The 22,956-nt window shown below is 36.5% G+C and overlaps 1 protein-coding gene and 1 pseudogene across 2 annotated transcripts in view; one reads left to right on the top strand and one right to left on the bottom strand.

Annotated features, from left to right (window-relative positions):
* OVCH2 (ovochymase 2) overlaps nt 1-18,269 on the bottom strand; it is a 50,403-nt gene extending 32,134 nt beyond the window's left edge. Inside the window, exon 1 of the mRNA XM_082341507.1 lies at nt 18,261-18,269. The gene's annotated coding sequence lies outside the window, so the exon portion shown is untranslated. The remainder of the gene's footprint in view (nt 1-18,260) is intronic.
* Nucleotides 5,975-21,517, top strand: LOC309605561 (olfactory receptor 5P4-like; annotated as a pseudogene). The gene has a single exon. The product of its transcript is annotated as an olfactory receptor 5P4-like (transcript).
* Nucleotides 21,518-22,956: the final 1,439 nt, after the last annotated feature.

The raw sequence follows: 22,956 nt of genomic DNA, 5'->3' as shown, positions 1-22,956 counted from the left end.
AAAGAAAGAAAGAGAGAAACCAAACCAAAAAACAAATCCATCGATGATAACAAGTGCTAAAAACTATGCTAAAAAAAAAAAAAAAAAAAGGACACACAGAACCCTAGGACAAATGGTAAAAGCAAAGCTATACAGACAAAATCACACAAAGAAGCATACACATACACACCCACCAAAAGAGAAAAAAGGGAAAAAATATATATATCTATATATTAAAAAAAAATGGAAGAGAGCCACCAAATCAATAAACAAATCTACCAATGATAAGAAACTGTAAATACTAAACTAAGGTAAACATAAAATCAGAAACAAATTAGATTCAGAAGGCAAACCCCATGTCTACAGTTGCTCCCAAAGTCCACCGCCTCAATTTTGGGATGATTCATTGTCTATTCAGGTATTCCAGATACGTAGGGTTCATCAAGTTGACTGTGGAGGTTTAACCTGCTGTTCCTGACGCTGCTGGGAGAGATTTCCCTTTCTCTTCTTTGTTCGTACAGCTCCTGGGGTTCAGCTTTGGATTTGGACCCGCCTCTGCATGTAGGTCGCCTGACGGCGTCTGTTCTTCGCTCAGACAGGACGGGGTTAAAGGAGCAGCTGATTCGGGGGCTCTGGCTCACTCAGGGCGGGGGGATGGAGGGGTATGGAATGCGGGGTGAGCCTGTGGCGGCAGAGGCCCGCGTGACATTACAACAGACTGAGACGTGACGTGTTCTCCTGGGGAAGTTGTCCCTGAATCATGGGGCTCTGGCAGTGGCGGGCTGCACAGGCTCCCGGGAGGGGAGGTGTGGATAGTGACCTGTGCTTGCACACAGGCTTCTTGGTGGCGGCAGCAGTAGCCTTAGCATTTCATGCAATCTCTGGTGTCCGCACTGATAGCTGCAGCTCGCGCCCTTCTCTGGAGCTCGTTTAGGCGGTACTCTGAATCCCCTCTCCTTGCACACCCTGAAACAATGGTCCCTTGCCTCTTAGGCAGTTCCAGACTTTTTTTCCCAGACTCCCTCCTGGCTAGCTGTGGTGCACTAGTCCCCTTCAGGCTGTGTTCATGCAGCCAACCCCAGTCCTCTCCCTGGGATCCGACTGAAGCCCGAGCTTCAGTTCCCAGCCCCCACCCATCCCGGCAGGTGAGCAGACAAGCCTCTCAGGCTGGTGAGTGCTGGTCGGCACCGATCCTCTGTGTGGGAATCTCTTCACTTTGCTCTCTTCACCCCTATTGCTGCACTCTCCTCTGTGGCTCTGAAGCTTACCCCCTGCGACCCCCCATCTCTGCCAGTGAAGGGGCTTCCTAATGTGTCAAAACTTTTCCTCCTTCACAGCTCCCTCCCAGAGGTGCAGGTCTTGTACCTATTCTTTCGTCTCTGTTTTTTCTTTTTTCTTTTGCCCTACCCAGGTATGTGGGGATTTCTTGCCTTTTGGGAAGTCTGAGGTCTTCTGTCAGCGTTCAGTAGGTGTTCTGTAGGAGTTGTTCCACATGCAGATGTATTTCTGATGTATTTGTGGGGAGGAAGGTGATCTCCACGTCTTATTCCTCCGCCGTCTTGAAGGTCTCTCCTCAATGCCCTTCAATTCACGTTTTTTTGATTCCTGGTCCTCAAACTGTTTCTATTAACACTATTGTGTCAACTAAGTCCTTCTAAGTTTTCCTGTGTGCCTTTTCTGTTTTTATCTGGCAGACCAGGAGGATTTGATCTCCTTTCTTTCTCTCTATTGCTCTTCCTTCCTTCCTTCTTCCCTCCCTCCCTCTTTCTTTCCCTCCCTCCCTTCCTTTTTCTTTTTTCTTTTTCTTGGCTTTCATTAATCATTAGTCTCCAAATTTGCACAAAAGAAAGATGCATTTACACAATTTCTTTCCTCAACCAGACTTCTATGGAAAAAATACAACCTCCTTTTTCATTTTATATTTGTGAGAGGTTTTTTATTTTCTGAACTACTCTTTCTCCAGCTTTCTCACTAACCTACAACTTTCTTTTTTTTAAAATATCTTTATTGGAGTAAAACTGCTTTACAATGGTGTGTTAGTTTCTGCTGTATAACAAATTGAATCCTACAACTCTCTTGACCCTCTTCCTCTGTTGTACCACCAAAGTTTGGTGTTCATAACACTAGTTTCTAGAAGAAATCCTTCAGAGTTTGACGTATAATACATAAAGTTTTGTCTCAAGTTTTGACGTTGGTTATGTCTCTTCCACTTGCAAACACAACCCATGTTCAACTTCCTTTCCTCTACCTTCTTCATTCCAGTGTATGAAATTTTTTTGCCTTTGCAAAGTCTTGCCTCAGCAAACCCATATGGCATTTCCCTTTTTCTTCTCTTATTCCTGACTTGCTCACTTTTGCCCAAGTTTGTTTCTCTGCTATCTATCCCCTGTGTTTACTACTTCTGGGAACACTCTTCCCACTCTTCCTTTCCCCAATATCCCTGAAATTCCTGGGCATAATTAAACCTCTTCTCTTCTCTGGAATCCTCCCATTCATATTCTAAGACTCATAATGTGAGGAGAGGAGTACTTCTTTCTTTTTACGGTTTCCCACTGTTACACTCCTCATTTCCAAATCATCTCTTCCTTTTTACATTGGATGTTTTAAAATAATACCCTCATAGTTTCTGATTGTTTTCACGGCATTCTCTGCTTGCCCTTAGTTATTTTATAGTTCACCTCACAATCTACACCTTTCACTTGCCTTCAAGTGTCAAGTGTATTTTCTCCTGTTCAACAGGGAATAAACAAGGCATCTATAAAGACAGAGTCAGTGACTCCCACCTAGAGATTGGATTAAAGTGGAAGTCTGAGAACATACTGTAACTTCTTGTTCCTGATCCAAATTCATGATAAGAAATGCATATTGAATAAATGAACTAATGGCAGTTCTGAAAAACCAGAAAGGGGAAGGGTATTTAATGGGTCCAAATTATTACTATTCTTAGAAAGATAAAAAGCAGATAAAATCAAACCAAAGGAAAGATGCCTGTTAGGAAAAAACTGCTGAAAAAGTTCAAGATTAATAGAACTTTGGAGGCACTAGCAAAGGTGAGAAGAAATTTCCTGGATAATAAATAGGACCATTTTTTGAGGTATCCCAGTAGAAGAATTAGGCATTTTAATCTGTTCCACTCTAACTTACTTCAAGCAGGAATCTGTTTCAGTGTTTTCCCCTGGAAGGGAGATGCAAGGGATTATTTGGGTCCAAGAAACAAAGGCAGCATTCCAGGTGGCTGGCAGCATCCAGAAAGAATAAGAAATGAACAAGTCCAGAAGTCCAGCCCCTGGGACTTCCTATCTGACAGTACATCTTGTCTCAGAGGCACTGAGGTGGCTTTGGTAAATGTTTATGGCATTCATATAAATGCTAATGGATAATTGGAAGTACAAAGTTGATCAAACAACAAGAAAGAGCTAATCATTGAGAAAAAAAAAAAAAACCCAATCCCATGAAAGAGAATACTAAATGTAATTGTCAAAAGATCCAACACCTAAGGAAATGAGTTAATAAAGTAATTAGAATAAAGACTTTGGAATAAGTATAATTAATATACTCAGAGGAAAATAAGAATATATTGCATACATAAAAATCAACTTGAGATGCTGGAAATAAGTTTATTGTTGAAATAAAAAAACAAACCATCTAGAGATGGGTTGAACATTAAAATGGACATAGGGAGGACTCTATCAGTGAGATGGAAAACAAAGCTGAAGAATGTGCCCAACATGTAGCAAAAAAGATCAAAGAGGTAAAGAAAAGAAAAGTTAAGAGCTGTGGAGGCTAGATCAAGAAGTTCCAACATGTACCTAGTGGGAGTCACAGAAGAGAGAGTGAGAATGAAGGAGTGGGAGAAGAGAATTAATACCTAATGACATAATTGAAGAAAACATTTCAGTCCTGAACAGACAAGAGTCTGCAGAGAGGAAGATCTCCTTCAGTACCAAGTATGAAGAATGGTGAGAAAGTGCTATCTTCAAAATTGTGTGATGAAATATAGAAAACACCCTAAAGGTTTCTATAAATAGCAATAACTATCTATAGAAGGACAAAATATTGACATCAGACTTTTCATCAGCAAGGTAGGAGGCAAGAAGATAAGGAAGTAACTCTAAGCTGGGAGGTGGGGAATTCTTATGTATACAGAATTCTATACTTTAAAAGCATATGATTCAAGCAAGAGGGAATCTAAAGACATTTTCATATCATGGAAGGACTCAGAAATTATTACCACTCACCTGACATATTTTTCTGGATGAAGAGAGAGAGAAACTAAGGAGACACGTGAAACACAATAAGCTGGAATGAGCAAAGGAACAAATAAAATTAATTTAGAGAAACTAATTCCAGACATTGGTAGAAAATGTAAACAAAGTGTTGAAATTTTAAGAGTTGTGAAAGAATAGAAATAGGATGCATAAATTCTATATTATTAGATTAAAAAATAGTTCAAAGGAAACTGATTCAATCTAGAGTAGATAATGATAGGAAAACAACCACAAAACAACAACAAAGAACATAGTAAATAGAAAACTTGATAATTCACATTAGATCACATTGTTCATTGCAAATGAACAAGTTTGATAATATCAATGGTTAACTAAGGAGTGAGGGAATGTGTACCCTCAGATACTGCCAGTAGAGAGCAAATCAACACAGATATTTTTAAAGGGTTTATAAAAATAAAAGGTATAATTTACATGGAAGTCATAGCAGTGTTAAACATTTATATACCCTGTAATACAGTGCCTAAATATTTAAAGCAAAATCTAATAGGAATATGAGAAACTGAAAAATCTGCAATCATAATGCAAGACTTTCAGAAGTTGGTAGGTCAAATAAACAGCTAAAAAGTTAGTTTGATCTAATAGATTATTAATATAAACATCATTTAAAAATAATGTAGCTTTCTTTAAGTGTAATTTGGCAGTATCTGCTGGAATTTAAACTGTGCAAACCTTTTGACCTAGTAATTCCACTTCCTAGAGTACATCTAAGAGAACTACTGGTATACAAGCACAGTGAAGCACTAACAGGGGTATAGTTAAATACTCATTAAATACTCTGGAATACTGTGAATCATTAAAAAGAATGAAGGCAATTAATACATACTCACATGAAATTGTCTAAAAATATTTTTTAGTAAAGAAAACCAATTTCAGAGCAGTACAAACAATAACATCACTTATAAAAAATCACATGGAAATCAGGAAGAAGGAAGATATTCTCGGCTTATCAGAAAGGGAGGGTTGGGATGGAGATAAATATGGAGCAGGGAAAGGAAGAAGTATCTTTTTTTAAAAAATTGAGGGCTTCCCTGGTGGCGCAGTGGTTAGGAATCCACCTGCCAATGCAGGGGACACGGGTTCGAGCCCTGGTCTGGGAAGATCCCACACACCGTGGAGCAACTAGGCCCGTGTGCCACAACTACTGAGCCTGCGCTCTGGGGCCCGCAAGCCACAACTACTGAGCCCACGTGCCACAACTACTGAAGCCCTCGCGCCTGCAGCCCGTGCTCCACAACGGGAGAGGCCACCGCAATGAGAAGCCTGCACACTGCAACTAGAGAAAAGCCCGCATACAGCAACGAAGACCCAAAACAGCCAAAAATAAAATAAATTTTTTTAAAAATTGAAGTACAGTTGTTGTACAATATTATATAAGTTACAGATGTACAATATAGTAATTCACAATTTTTAAAGACTATACTCCATTTATAATTATAAAATATTGGCTATATCCCCCACATTGTACAATATACCCTTGTAGCTTATTTTATACCTAATTGTTTGTACCTTTTACTCCCCTATCCCTACACTGCCCCTCCCCCTTCCCTCTCTCCACTAGTAACCACTAATTTGTTCTCTATATTTATGAGTGTGCTTTTTTGTTATAAGGAAGAAGTATCTTTGATAACTGGATATCTATCTATCTCAAGAGTCCAGGGTTTGAGGAAAACACTATGATAAGTGGGAAATGCCAAGGCTGAATTAAATCATGGGTCACTCTGACGCAGAGAAAAGCATCTGGCTCTTCCTGAAGTTTCCACAGGTGCAGCTAAACAGGAACCACAGGACCATGCTCAAGAAAATAGTTCCAGGTACCTTGTCATGGTTGCTTCTCAGAAATGTCACAGATGATCACAGCATAGCCCACATTAATTATGTTGGTCCAAATCAAGTTTCAAACCTAATTAGATCTTTGTAGTTATAATAACTGTATAAAAATAATGAAGAGAATAAATGAAGCCCTTGAGACCTTAATAAATATCTCAGAAAGCATAATCATGTAGGAACATATAAACATCTGATTTTCTCAATCTCATTGGATTTTCTCCCATTGGATTTTCAATAGGATATTAACAAACCTGTGCATGTCTGATGCTGGGGCACTTATGGTCTTTCTTGTACTCCAAATGGTCCTAAATCCTGCAAAAATAAGCCCTGTTGTACAGAGATGATTCCTGGAGTTTGTCCCCATCATAATATTAAGCAGGTAACGTTCATACATTGTTACTGATTTATAAGTGTCCTTTGCACTTGTAGTGGAAGCTTATATTTGCTTATTTGAAGTGATCCTCATTTATGGATTATTCATTCATTGCCATCAATTGCTCGGTGTATTAACATATACCATTTAACACAGTGACCTTGTGAGGTAAATATTATTGTTATCTCAATTTTTAAAATAAGGAAATTCCATCTCAAAAGGGTTTTGTAACTTTTCCAAGATCACCTAGTTAGTAAGTGGCAGACCTGGATTTTATCCTTAGAGCTTTTGGCACTGAAATCTTTTATTTTCATTGTAGCACTGTATGTCATGCTTTCCATATCAAACTGGGATTCATATCATATTTTGAATTCATATGAGTCTTTCATGTATATATTTTCTTATAAAAATATAAGATTTATTCCAGATTTGTGTCTTTTGAACCTCCGACACAATCCTGGGACTCATTAATGAAGTCAGAGATTTAGCATTCTTACATTATTATTATGAAGTTACTTTATATGAACAACTGATTAAATGCATTAGTTTTAATCATCACTTCATAGAGTATAAGGTTTTCATAGTTGACTAAGAATTGGGTTAAAAATAAGGTACAGATAGTTATTTACCTGTATATTTAGTAAAAAAATTTTCAATGTTGCGGTCTTTTAAAAAGTAGCAAATATTCCAGTTGACAATTCAGGAGTCTACACACTGTCAACTCTGTTCCTGTCAAAATCAATTATATTTCTTCTCCCTCAAGTAGCAGGCTTTTGATATTTGACAGCAGTACTTCTGAAGTACTATTTGACATCTGATAGTACTTGCTGATTTTTTTCATTGTTTTGTACTTGCTTTTTCAGTGGTCTGGCTTATTTCTTACTGGGATGCTGGAATGACCTCAAAACTATAGGTAGTTGCAGTTTACTTGAGCTTCTTCTATTTTTCCTCAATGGTGAAAAACTGAAACCATTTCCACTAAGATCAGGAACAAGACAAGGTTGCCCACTCTCACCACTATTATTCAACATAGCTTTGGAAGTGTTAGACACAGCAATCAGAGAAGAAAAAGAAAGAAAAGGAATCCAAATCGGAAAAGAAGAAGTAAAGCTGTCACTGTTTGCAGATGACATGATACTATACATAGAGAATCCTAAAGATGCTACCAGAAAACTACTAGAGCTAATCAATGAATTTGGTAAAGTAGCAGGATACAAAATTAATGCACAGAAATCCCTTGCATTCCTATACACTAATGATGAAAAATCTGAAAGTGAAATTAAGAAAACACTCCCGTTTACCACTGCAACAAAAAGAATAAAATATCTAGGAATAAACCTACCTAAGGAGACAAAAGACCTGTATGCAGAAAATTATAAGACACTGATGAAAGAAATTAAAGATGATACAAATAGATGGAGAGATATACCATGTTCTTGGATTGGAAGAATCAACATTGTGAAAAGGACTCTACTACCCAAAGCAATCTACAGATTCAATGCAATCCCTATCAAACTACCACTGGCATTTTTCACAGAACTAGAACAAAAAATTTCACAATTTGTATGGAAATACAAAAGACCCCGAATAGCCAAAGCAATCTTGAGAACGAAAAATGGAGCTGGAGGAATCAGACTCCCTGACTTCAGACTATATTACAAACCTATAGTAATCAAGACAGTTTGGTAATGGCACAAAAACAGAAACACAGATCAATGGAACAGGATGGAAAGCCCAGAGATAAACCCACGCATATATGGTCACCTTATCTTTGATAAAGGAGGCAAGCATATACAGTGGAGAAAAGACAGCCTCTTCAATAAGTGGTGCTGGGAAAACTGGACAGGTACATGTAAAGGTATGAAATTAGAACACTCCCTGACACCATACACAAAATTAAACTCAAAATGGATTAAAGACCTAAATGTAAGGCCAGACACTATCAAACTCTTAGAGGAAAACATAGGCAGAACACTCTATGACATAAATCACAGCAAGATCCTTTTTGAATCAACTCCTACAGAAATGGAAATAAAAACACAAATAAACAAATGGGACCTAATGAAACTTAAAAGCTTTTGCCCAGCAAAGGAAACCATAAACAAGACCAAAAGACAACCCTCAGAATGGGAGAAAATATTTGCAAATGAAGCAACTGACAAAGGATTAATCTCCAAGATTTACAAGCAGCTCATGCAGCTCAATAACAAAAAAACAAACAACCCAATCCAAAAACGGGCAGAAGACCTAAATAGACATTTCTCCAAAGAAGATATACAGATTGCCAACAGACACATGAAAGAATGCTCAACAGCATTAATCATTAGAGAAATGCAAATCAAAACTACAATGAGATATCATCTCACACCGGTCAGAATGGCCATCATCAAAAAATCTATAAACAATAAACGCTGGAGAGGGTGTGGAGGAAAGGGAACACTCTTGCACTGTTGGTGGGAATGTAAATTGATACAGCCACTATGGAGAACAGTATGGAGGTTCCTTAAAAAACTACAAATAGAACTACCATATGACCCAGCAATCCCACTACTGGGCATATACCCTGAGAAAACCAGAATTCAAAAAGAGTCACGTACCACAATGTTCATTGCAGCTCTATTTACAATAGCCAGGACATGGAAGCAACCTAAGTGTCCATCATCGGGTGAATGGATAAAGAAGATGTGGCACATATATACAATGGAATATTACTCAGCCATAAAAAGAAACGAAATGGAGTTATTTGTAGTGAGGTGGATGGAGTTAGAGTCTGTCATACAGAGTGAAGTAAATCAGAAAGAGAAAAACAAATACAGTATGCTAACACATATATATGGAATCTAAGGGAAAAAAAAAAAAAAGGTCATGAAGAACCTAGTGGCAAGACGGGAATAAAGACACAGACCTACTAGAGAATGGACTTGAGGATATGGGGAGGGGGAGGGGGAAGGGGAAGATGTGACAGGGTGAGAGAGTGGCATGGACATATATACACTACCAAATGTAAAATAGATAGCTAGTGGGAAGCAGCCGCATAGCACAGGGAGATCAGCTCGGTGCTTTGTGACCACCTAGAGGGGTGGGATAGGGAGGGTGGGAGGGAGGGAGACGCAAGAGGGAAGATATATGGGAACATATGTATACGTATATAACTGATTCACTTTGTTATAAAGTAGAAACTAACACATCATTGTAAAGCAATTATACTCCAATAAAGATGTTAAAAAAAAAAAAAAAAGAAATCTTTTACTGGCATTCTCTTCACATTTCCCCTGACTCAACTATATATTCCTCTTTAACACATCAAATATTTCCCTAATATGTCCACTATCCTCATTCCTTATTACTGTCCCCAAGCCAGCACCATATTGCACCTGGACTACTACAACATTCTAGCAGGGCTTTCTGTTAATTCTCTTACTCCTCTACAATTTAGTTCCCCTAGATTTGCTGGAGTTATCTTATTATTATGTAAATTAGAGTACGACATTCTGATTAAGACTTTGCATTGTTCTCATTGACTTAGAATAATGTTTAAACTTCATCTTCACGTGGTTGTTTTGTGTCATTTATGCTTTATTTTAAATGCTCCCTCTACATAGAGGTTTCTCCTGACCAATTTAAAATTAGCCACAAACTCACTATCAAATCACCTTATTTTTGTTCTCTGCATAGCACTTATCATTGCCTAAAGTTTCTTGCTTATTTACTTTTTTCCCCTTCTTTTTGCATTGTCTGCCCTCCACAATAGAATGTACAACAGAAGAGGGCAGTGTTCTTGTCTCTTTTAGCAGAAACTCACAAACACCTAGATGAGTGTCTGATAAACAGAAAGCACTCAATAAATATTTTTAAATGAAAAAATAATTTGTGCCTTTTAGATATTTTCCTAGATATAATGAATCCAGTATGCATTCTGATACATGATTTTCTTCTTTGGACAATTGCTTGGAAGCTATGTGCTCTTCAGCTGTAGTCATCAATTAGGGAATGGAATATAGGTTCCAGTTTTCAGCTTAGTTAACAATAATATGTATGACAATGACAAACTTTTCTAATCTCTGTAGGCCACAGTTTACTCACTCTTTATGAGACATGAGGTTGGAATGGAAGGATAAAAAATTGAATTTACTAGGAAAATATAGTATAACTGGACATCTATGTAGGCAAACTTGAAGATTGTGGTCATAACTTAAAGTGATACCAGTCAACATATTTGTGTGTTTTTCTCAAGACACAGTTTGATATTAGAGTATAGGTGTAGAGTAAGCTGCAAAGTGCTTTCAATCACTTTTATAAGAATAAAAGAGAAGAGCAGCAAGGAAATTGAGATGTAACCATAGGAATGATTATAATGATGATTTGTGGAATCCTAAGTAGGTAAGAAGTGATGTGGAGACATAACAGAGGGCAGAGTTTGAAAATATGGTTGCATCAATGATTGGTGCTTCCAGTGGGATCAACGAAATTTTGAATAATGGACCTAGAGTTGACACTGAGAGAGTGGAATGTCTGAAATTGTTATTTTGGAATTGATAAATTTATTGATAATGACAAAATCTATGCCATAATCATATGAATGGGTGTGAAGAGTAGAAGCCTTTCCCCCCTTTATGTCTCTGTCTCTTTACTCTCCCCTGTTTATTACACTACAGTTGTTTTAAGTATTTCTTCTACATATGTTAAGAACCACATCAGACAGTCTTATAGTTTTTGCTATGATCATCAAACATCATTTAGAAAACTTAAGGAGAAGAAGGAGAATATCTTGTTTATCCATATTTTAACTTCTGTTTTACTTTCTTGCTTCCTGATGTTTTAATATTCTTTCTTTTATTAGTTATTTTATATTTAAAGAACTTCCTCTAGCCATTAATTTAGCTTATGTCTGTTGGTAATCAGTTTTCTTAGTTTCCCTTCATATGAGAATGTCTCAATTTTCTCTTCATTCCTGAAAGATATTTTTGCTGGATATAGAATTCATGGTTGACAGTTTCTTTCATTAGCACCTAAAAATTCTCCTTCTGACCTCTGTAGTTTCTGATAAGGACTTGGCTATAATTTGAATTGGTTTTCTGCTATAGGTAACGTGTCATTTCTCTCTCACTAGTTTCCAAATTTTTTCTTTGTCCTTAGTTTTCAGAAATTTGATTATGATGTATCTTGGTGTAGATGTCTTTGGGTTTATACTTTTGTGGTTTGCTCAAACGTTCTGGAATGTATAGTTTTGGGTCTTTTGCCAAATGTGAAAAAGTTTAAGCCATTATTCCTTCAAATATTTTTTCAACACCACCTTTTTTCTCCTCTGTTTCTAAGACTCTGATGACACAAATGTTAGATCTTTTGTTATAGTTCCACAGTTCCCCAAGTCTCTCTTCATTTTTTGCAGTCTATTTTCTCTCAGTGTTAGAATGGGTTCTTTCTTTTGTTCTAGCCACTATGTTAGTGATTCTTTCCTAGATCCCCTCCATTCTGCTGTTGAGTTCATTCATTGAGTTTTTAATCTGAGGTATATTTTTCAGTTCCAAGATTTTCATTTGCATCTTATTTATATCTATTTCTCTGCTGAGACTTTCTATTTAAAAAAATAGTTCAATTATGTTTTTGATTGCTTGTTGAAGCATTTTTATGGTGACTACTATAAAATCCTTGTCAGATAATTCCAACATCTCTATCATCTTGGTGTTAATGACTGTTGATTGTTTTTTCTCATTCAAGTTGATATTCTTCTGGTTCTTGTTATAATGATTTTCAGCTGAGTCCTTGACTTTTGGGTATTACATTATGAGACTCTGGATATTCCTTAAAACATTTTCCCCCCCTTAAATCTTCTGTGCAACTGGCCTCCTCCAACACTGCTCTGCTGGGGAAAGGTGGAGAGTGAGGGTGCTACCTTATTATTGTCAGATGGGGATAGAAGTTTATGTTCCCCACGTGGTCTCCACAGACAGTGTGGTCTGAGGGGCACAGGCAGAGATGAAAGTTTTAGCTTCCTACTCAGTCTTTTCTGACACCATCCTAGCAGAAGGTTGAGATACCTCATTATATTCTGGTGAATATGGAAGTCTAGGCTCCGCATTCATCCTTTTCTGGCGGGAGTGAGGCTTGGATTTTTGTGCGCGTGTGATATTTAGCTGGAGTAGAACAGTTATTGTCCAAAAGTTTTCTGTCTTACTGGGCTGCCTCCTCTCCAGTTCTTTGGCTAGAAAGAGCTAAACTTTGTTGGGACTATTTTTTGGTCTCCACCTGTTGGTGTTTTTAAGTTGCTGGCTTTGTCAGTCCCAAGTCTGGGATATAAGAAACAAAAAGAAAAGCCTGGCAACTCACTTCTATGTCATTCTTTTGGTCCTGGGGTTCCTAGCCAGTCTGTATTCCATTCTCCACCTTTTAGAGTCTCCTTATGCTTATTTCATATATGATATCCAGAGTTTAATATTATTCTTAACAGTAGGAATAGGGAAATGTACTACTCCATCTTTCTGGAAGTGGAATTTTGTCATTTATTTTAAAATTTTGATCTTATATCCAAAAACATTGCTAAACTTTTTAATCAGACTAATTAATTTATACACTCTTCAAAATTTTCTATATAGATCAGACTATGATATCATCTATGTATTATGAGAGGTTTTTTTTCTCCCCATGTCATGTTTGCTCAAACACTTCTGGAATATGTAGTTTTGTGCCTTATATATTGTGGGATTCAATTTACTGTTTTGTTGAGGATTTTTGCACCTATATTCTTGAGAAATACGGTTCTATAGTTTTCTTTACTTGTACTGTATTTGTCTAGTTTTGGTATTAGGGTAATGCTGGCCTCATAGAATGAATTAGGAAGTATTCCCTCTGATTTTATCTTCTGGAAGAGATTGTAGAGAATTGGTATGATTTCTTCCTTAAGTGTTTGATAGAATTCACCAGTGAACCCATCTGGATACGGTGCTTTCTGTTTTGGAAGGTTATTAATTACTGATTCCATATCTTTAACAGATATAAGCCTATTCAGATCATCTGTTTTTTCTTGAGTGAGTTTTAGCAGATTGTGTTCAAGGGATTTGTTCATTTCATCTGGGTTATCAAATTTATGGGCATAAAATAGTTCATAGTATTTCTTTATTATCCTTTTGATGTATATGGGATCTGTAGTGATGTCCCTAGTCTGATAATTAAATTTCTGGTCTGCTAATGTCAACATTCCTGCCATAGTTGACTCCGGGCCTGACGGCTTGATTAGTCTCTTCAAATTGTATTTTTTGCCTTTTAGCATGCTTTGAATTTTTTTAAATGGCAGACATGATGTACTGGGTAAAAGAAACTTCAGTAAATAGGCCTTTAGTAATGTTGTAGTAAGGTGTGGGGGGGGGGGTGAGGAAGTGTTCCATAGTCTTATGATTGGGTCTCAGTTTTTGGTGAGCCTATGCCCCTGGACCATGAATTTCACCAATGCTTCTCAGTTTTTTTCTCCTTAGATGGGACAGAATGGCTAGAAGGGGCTGGAGCTGTGTATTCCTTTCTCCTAGTTGAAGAGGCTAGAGTTATGTATTTTCCTTACCACAGGTAGGTTAGGCTCTGGTCAAATAGTTTCTCCTGAGGATAGACCCTGTTAAGAAGAACAGAACTCTCTGGCATATATCAAAATGGTTCCTTTCCTCCCTTCCCCTGTTGGAAGTCTGAGGGGATTTTTCTCTGATATTCACTCTGAGGACATGGTAAGAGGTCCTGGAGGTAAAACTCATAAGTGAGGTACCCCACATGACTGAGCCCCCTTGGAGTTTTTATTTCTCAAGCTTGTCCACATTGAGCCTCCAGCAGTTAATCAACTACATTTGAGGGTTTCCTAACCCAGTACTGGTTCCTGAGGAGATTTCTGCTCATGGATTTCTTTTCCACTAAGCTGTGATCCTCTGTAGCTGCCTGTGTGTCTCTCCAATTTTGGGGCAGTGGCTTGCCCTGTGATGTCACTTCTCTTATGGATTAAGAAGAGTTGTTGGTTTTTCAGTTTATTCAGCTTTATATTCTTGCTAGGAAGGAGTGATAACTTCTAAACACCTATATACTGTCCTTCAATCCAGAAGTCTAGTTTTATTATTATTATTACATCCAAATTAATCATAATTATCACTGTTTTATGCACTCAATGTTTATTTATACTTATTCACATATTTTCCAGTATATTTACACATTCCTTCCTGTGTATTAAGACCTTCCTTCTGGTTCATTTTCCTTCTTTCTTCACTGACTTGAAAATTCTTTTATTGATGTTCTGTTTGTGATAAATATTGCAATTTTTTCTTTCTATTTATTCTCTTCATGCTACCTCTAGTTATTGAATTTCAGATGGAAAAAAATGTCTGCAGACAATTGTAGTTCTGCTTTAGCTAATCTTTCTGGTCATTATTTTCTCTCATGCGTTTGAAGTTATTACATCAATGTCTTCTGGTTTCTATTGTTACTGATGAAGAGTCTGCTGTTAGTCTCAATGTTCATGATTTCATAGGCTATTATCTATTATCATTGGCTAATTTAAATATTTTTTCATTGTTATTTTTTAGTTTTACTATGTGAGCATTTCTTTTTATTTATTCTACTTGTCAGTAGTTGTGTTTGCTAAATATGAGAATTCATATTTTTCATCATTATCAAAAATGATTTTCAGTCACTGTCTATGTAAAAAACTACCTCTCTCTTATTCCTTTGAAGTTTTTCTTCTGGAACTCCCATTGAATATAAAAATGAGCCTTCTCATTCTATCGTCTCAAGTAATTTCTCTTTCATTTATTCAATTTTATTTTTGGTCTCTCTGTTTCTCAACAATACCTTAACATCTATTTCTAGGTTACATATCTTCTTTTAAGCTGTGTCTAATCTATTTAAACCATTTATTGAGTTTTAATTAAATGACAGTATTTTTCATTTCTAGTAGTTCTTTTTTATTCTTTTATAAAATTTGCTTTCTCATATAGTATCTTGAATCTTTCTCTGATTTTTAATAATGTATTTTATTTCTTTAAACATTTAAGATAATTATTTTGTATTCTGTTTTAGATAATTCTATTATCTGAAATCTTAGGGTACAATTATTTATTTATTTGTGCTAACTCTTATTCATGGTGGCTCATTTCTTCTTGTGTGGGGTAATTTTGAATTATTCATTTATCTCTGGTGCAGCTTTATCAGTGTGGGATCCTTTGGGACTTGGATGAAGATATGTCTCTTCAGATAGTATTGGCATTTTGCTCTTTTAGGCAATGTTTGGTTATCTATTGCTGATAAACTACACCAAAAGATGGTTTACAGGAACCATTTTATTTTTCCTTACAATTTTATGGGTCAGGAATTGGGAAGGGTTCATCTAGGTGGTTTAGCTATGATTCATGTGGCATCACTTGGGACAGCTGAGGCTACAAGATCCAATTCCCAGATGGGGTCTTCATTCACATGCCTGGACAGGACTGGCTAGTTGTTGATGTTAACCATCTGCTGGGAGGGCAGCTGTAACTGTCAACTGGAACAACTGCACATTGTTACTCCAGGTGGGTGACTTAGGCTTCTCACAACATGGCAGATGGGTTCCCAGAGGGATGGTTCCAAGGATGAACATTCCAAGAATCCTAAAAGGAAACTGCAAGGCTTCTTGTGACCTAGCTTCAGAAGTCCCAGAACTTCAGCCTGTCAAACAAGTTACTAACTCCTGATTAAATTTAATTGGTAGAGAATTAGACTCCTTCCTCAATGGGAGTAGTAGAACAAAATTTGCATTCATCTTTAACCTACCACAGATACACCTTTGATATAACACATCTTTAATGAATTACAGTAATCTGTTGTACATTACTGCCCATGTATGACTACTTTATGATAATTCAGTTTGGGGTTTTACACTAAACAAAGAATGTAAAGTCAAATCCCAAACCTGTATCAGGATAAACCAATTACAATTACTTCTGAAGATACAAGACTGTTGTTGTTGTTGTTTTATTTCTCCAAGGGACTAAGCAGAGACGGAAAATTCTCCTCATCTCCCTTGACTAGTAAGAGGATATTTTAAAGACTATCATTACACTGAGGCTGAAGGAAAGGACTCTTGAATTATGAGTAGAAATGTGGGGAAGGGCATGAAGGTCTCAGTTTAAACTCTCCAACTTGCACAGTCCCACCAAACCCTTATTTCCAATGCCTGCACAGCTATTAAAGCACCAGGTCCTTACTCGTAGAGATTGGCAAATGTGTCTAGACAGCTGCATTTCAAGTTCAGCTTATTTTGCTGATTATCAACTCTCACATCATTTTTGGTTGGTGGAGATTTCCTTTATCACATGAAAGCTCACTTTTGTATTATGAACATTTAAAAATTTTATTTAACAGTTTACCCAAGTATTCTGCTGAAAACATTTTCAGATATTTCATGTACACAGTAGGGCTTAAAATGAAAATCTGATTTAATTTTAATTTTTGAATTTTTATGATTAAACCTACTCATTAATTTTTTGTTAGGTGAAAAGACTGCTTGATATTTTTTACACTTGTGTATTACTCTTTTGCTCTCATGTGGCTGGTATAATATACACATGTAGTCATTTTGTCAACATATTCTAATATATACCTTACTCATGTATGACTATGAAATGTATTCTTTTGTTACGTCTATACAGTACCTAAAGTACAATTAATAATACAATTGCTGTAAGTGTTCATTCAACAACCTGAATTGATCAAATGATACAAACGTGAGTGCTGTGTTCTGATCTGAGTCATTGGTCCCTTTGTGAGTATCTTTGGCCTTAAGGTAATGGACATTAATATTCTCAAATCATGCATAATGTAAATACATTTGGAAACATTTTGTAAAGTTAAAGCATTAGACAAAAGTGAGGTCGATGTTTTGATTTTCTGATAGGTTGGCTGGTAAAGTAAATATATTAATTATGAGATCATTCAATTCATTTTAATATCCATTGGTTTTTATTTCAACAGGCATCATTCCAAATAAGATGGAGCTTGGGAACCACACAATGGTGACAGAATTCATTATTTTGGGGTTAACAGAGAATCCTACACTTTGTTCCATCTTCTTCGTGGTTTTTCTAGGCATCTATGTTGCTACCATGTTGGGCAATATCAGCATAATCATGTTAATCCAAAGAAGCCCTCAGCTTCACACCCCAATGTATCTTTTCCTCAGCCATTTGGTCTCTGTGGACCTTGGGTACTCCTCATCAGTCACACCTATTATGATGTGAGTTTCCTAAAAGAAAGAACTACTATCCCTGTCACCGGCTGCATAGCTCAGCTTGGCTCTGATGTTATCTTTGGAACAGCTGAGGGCTTCCTGTTGGCTGCCATGGCCTATGATCGTTATGTGGCCATCTGCTTCCCACTTCTCTACTCTACACACATGTCTCCCAGGGTCTGCATCATCTTACTGATTGCTTCCTATCTGGGAGGATATGTGAATGCTTCATCATTTATCGGATGTTTATTGAGTCTGACTTTCTGTGGACCAAATAAAATCAACCATTTCTTCTGTGACCTGCCACCACTAGTGAAGCTTTCTTGTAACCATGTTTATGTTGTTGAAATATCTTCTGCTATCTCAACTGGGTCAATCATTGTAATCACACTGTTTACCAAAATAGTTTCATATCTGTACATCCTCCACTCAATCCTGAAGATGCACTCTACAGAGGGAAGGCACAAGTCCTTCTCTACTTGCACTTCCCACCTCACTGTAGTTACTTTGTTTTATGGGACAGTCACATTTGCTTACATCATACCGAAGTCGAGCCACTCACCTGAACATATTAAAGTGGTGTCTGTCTTCTACACAGTGGTGATCCTCATGTTGAACCCTCTGATCTACAGTCTGAGGAACAAAGAGGTGAAAGAGGCCATGAGAAAATTGATAGCTAGAATACATCAGTCAGTTTGAAATGAATACAGTGTGAATCCAGAAACTACAAAACAATAATTTCAGGAACATATGTGATGGGCGTTTACGTTGTCCATTAGTCTTATTTTATGTGAAGAACTATCTTAAATATAAAATACCTGAATGTCGATTAATGCCAACTTTAATTTATAATTTTCTAGAGTCACAAAGTATAGCATTTTCACAAGAATCTGCTGGGTTCAAATTAAGTATGTATATTTCAGGATGAGGATACCTGGAGAAACATAGTTTCACTTTTTCCTCTCCTCTGTTCATTATTTAGGGAGTCTGATTAGAGGGTGTTTTCTTTTTCTTCTGTTAAATTATACATTTAAAAAAATATCACCTTGTAAATTAACATCTCAGAAGGTATCATGAACTCAATTGGAAATGTAATTGATGGTGGTGTTGACAGGCCAGGTTACTTTCCATGGAAGACTTGGTCTCTCTTATACAGGGTTATCATTATCTTTGGAAATAGTGATGCTGGGATCTAGGAAAGTTTCATTCCCACCTAATGTAAGCCAGACCAAAATAATTCCACAGTATTGCGACCAGGAGACTAGATCCAGATAACAAAGAAGGAACTCTGAAGGCTTAGCCTTTGAGAGTACCCTTAAGTTTTTCCTACTACTCAAAGGTTTGTTTGCAAAGGTTGGCTTGCAAAGGTTTGTCTTTGAACCTTTGCAGACAAGCCTTTGAGTAGTAGGAAAAACTACTGGGGAGTGGTGGTGCGGAGGGGGCTGAGGCACAGTGGAGCTTTCTTTCAGCAAGCAAGTTGGTATTTCCAGGGCATAAAATTACAGATTAAGATGCTTAGGCTGATGCAGACATGGAATATGCATGCCATCCTTCTTTGTAATATCTCTCAAGAAGGTGTTTATTGCTACCACTTCTGTCACTGCCTTATTCTAGGTGTGTAGCATAAGCCCCGACAGTTGCTTTTGTTTGTTTGTTTGTTTTGGTAAGGCAAGTGTCAGATTTAAGCTTTAGGGACTGAGGCAGCCACTTCAGATATTTTGAATTAACATTGCCAGCCACACAACTAAAGAACCAGGCTGATCCCCACCCCCAAACTCCTTAGATAACTGACCATTTAGACTACTTGTATTTTTTCTTCACTTGCTTTAAATTCCTGCTCTTATGTTTCAAAGTCACCAATAAAGAGTGAGCCCGTTAAACCCTAGGCTCCCATTCTCTACCCCAATAAAAGCAGAACCCTAAGATCTCTCTCTCTCTCACTCTATCCCATGACCCTGTGCGACCCCAGGTGTGCTACATGATTTCCAGGACTTGTAAGTAACAAGCCTTGTCTCTTTCAAAGTTTCCTGATGGTTATTGCTGAGGACATCTTGCAATAAGAACCACAAGGTCGTCACAGAGCACCGAGCTGAGCTCCCTGTGCTATACAGCAGGTTCCCACTAGCTATCCATTTTACACTTTAGTGTATTTATGTCAAACCTAATCTCCCAATTCGTGATGACCTAGATGGGTGGGGTGGGAAGGATGGGAGGGAGGTCCAAGAGGGAGGGTATATAGGTATACATATAGCTGATTCACTTCATTGTACAGCAGAAACTAACACAACATTGTAAAGCAATTTTACTCCAAAAAAAAAAAAAAAAAAAAACCACAAGGGCCAGTCCAACCTCAAGGGTCAGGGATATGAAGACAATCTATGGAAGGAGCTGGCTTAAAGGAGTCCCAGTAACTCAGCACTTTGGTAGACAAAAAGTTATGTATCCACAGTTGTTAAAAAGGATAACATCGGGACTTCCCCTGTGGCACAGTGGTGAAGACTCCACGCTCCCAATGCAGGGGGCCCGGGTTCAATCTCTGGTCAGGGAACTAGATCCCACATGCATGCTGCAACTAGGAGCCCACCTGCCACAACTAAGGAGCCAGAGAGCTGCGACTAAGGAGCCCTAGAGTCGTGACCTAAGGAGCCCACCTGCTGCAACAAAGACCCAGCACAACCAAGTAAATAAATAAATATTTATTTTAAAAAAAGGATATCTCCATAAAATCCAGGGATAGACACAATTTTTCACAAACAAGTAGGCAGTCTTCACTCTCATCTCCCTGGGCCTCTTATGTTAAGCATTTAAAAATATATATATTTATCAGCTATTTGTATGTCCTTTTTTGTATAATGTATCGTCAGGTCTTTTACCAATTTTATTCTCAGATTGAACTTTTGTTATTTATTTGTTCTTATAATCTGTCTACAAATCCTTTTGTCAGACTTATACATAAAAGCTATAACCTTATTTTGAAGTATGCCTTGTCACTCTCTTAGCTGTATCTTTTGATGAACAAAATTTTTAATTTTAATGGTCTAATTTATCAATATTTTCTTTAATGTTTTAGTGACAAGTTCAAGAAATCTTTGCCTAATCCAAGGTCATAAAGATAGTCTCTCATGTTATCTTCTAGAGGCTTTATACTTCTGAAACTAAGCGTTGAACAGCAATTTTAGATTTTTTTTTTTCATCTATGAATGCAATAAAGGCAAAGGCCTCACATTTATTTGCTGTGAGGCTGTGTGGGACTATATGATTTCTCTCTTATTATCAGCTCCTCCTCTGTTGCTGCTTTCTAGGTAAAACCCTTGGAGCATAAGGGAAGGGAATTTTGGGGTGAAATGATTTGTCTTTGCATTTGGCTTTCTTCTAAATTTCTATCTGTCCAGACAATTTACACTGTCACCCAAGGACTGGCTGATGCCTTCTCATCCCTTCAAATAGTCTCTGTATGGCAGACGAGACTATGCACCTGTCCTTAGGTGTGCAACCTGCTCACCTATATGGATGTCAGTTCATCAGGGCTTTCTTGAATCCTCTACTCCTGGTTCATCGAATATATGGGTATGATTTTCATTTCATCAAGGTTTATCTTGTTACCATATGATCAAATGTTTTTCACATCCTTGTACATCCTAATTCAGAGATGCAAGTACAACTTTGATCTATGAATATTAAATCAATCTAGAATTCCTGGAATAAACCCAACTTTGGTTGCTTTTTTATCCATTTTATTATCATTGGATTTGATTTGCTAATATTTGGTTTAGGAGGTTTGCATCTATGTTCATGAGAGAATTTGGCCTATCATTTTCCATTCTTGAAATGAAATTTTCAGGTGGGGATATCAAAATATAAAAATGATTTGGAAAGGGTTTCTTTGTTGTCTATTCTCAAAAGAACTTTTACAGGATCAGTGATATTTATTCCTGTAATATTTGTAAGACTTCAATGGTGAAGCCATCTGGGCTTTCCATTTTTGTGGAAAAGTTTTTCACTGTAAGGCTCATTTTCATTAATGAATAAAGAAATATTTAGTTTCTCAGTTTATTTCTTTGTCATTTTTGTTAACATATTCTTCAAATTAGTTTTCCAATTCCTTTATATTTTAAAATTATATCTTATTTTTATTTTCTGTAAGATTTGTAATGTTGTTCTCTTTTCATCCCAATATTGTATTTTCTATATATATTAATAAATCTTGCTAGTGGTTTATCAATTTTATTAGCATTTTCAAAGGATGAAATTTTGATTTGTGCCTTTCTGTACATTAATTTTCTATTTCATAAATTTATATTCATCTTTATTATTTTCTTCTTTACTTCTTTGGGTTTAATTTAAAGTTCTTTATTTAAATTCTTGAGAAGGCTTGAGAAAGACATTTTGATAATAGTTTTCAGTCTGTTTTTGCAATATAGCATTGATGGTTATAAATTTCCTTATAGTTGTTGTTTTAGTGGTGTCCAGTAAGATTTAATGTGTTGTATTTTAGTTATCTAACTGAACACATCTAATTTTTACCATGATTTCTTTCTTAACTTTTGTATTATTTCCAAATATATTGTTTATTTTCCAAAATTTTGGCAATATTCATTCAAGTTATATATATTATTGACAAAGGACATATAATGAAAGATTTAATTACCTGAAAAAAAAAATTGAGACTAGATTTGTGATCAATTTTTGTAGTAAAGTTGTTATCAGCTTAAAACAGATCATTATAACTGTAAGATATTTTATGTAAACTCCTTAGTTACCACAAAGAAAATATGTACAGAAGTTACAAAAAAGAAAAAGAGAAAGGAATCAAAACATATCAATTTAAAAACACACACACAACGAGATGAAGAAAGCCAGCAAGAGAGAAAAAGTGGGACAAAATAACTATCAGATAAACTGAAAATAGTTAACAAATGGCAACAGTAAATCCTCCATCAATAATCACTTTAAATGTAAATGGACTGAACTCCCCAATAAAAAGACACAGAATAGCTGAATGAATAAAAAATCAAGATACACATAAAAATCAAAAAATTCACTTTAGTGGCTCTGCTAATATCCAAGTAGACTTTAGGTCAAAAAGACTTTTGTCTCTAGAAACAAAGAGGATGATTACATAATGATAGAAGGATCACTTCAACAGGAAAATATAACAATTATAAATATATATGAACTCAACATCAAAACACCTAATTATATGAAACAAATACTGATAAATCTGAAAGGAGAAATTGACAACAATACAATCATAGTAT

The sequence above is a fragment of the Balaenoptera borealis genome (assembly GCF_965194805.1).
Source record: "Balaenoptera borealis genome assembly, chromosome: 11".
Lineage (NCBI taxonomy): Eukaryota > Metazoa > Chordata > Mammalia > Artiodactyla > Balaenopteridae > Balaenoptera > Balaenoptera borealis.
This window is presented reverse-complemented; position numbering and strand designations above follow the sequence as displayed.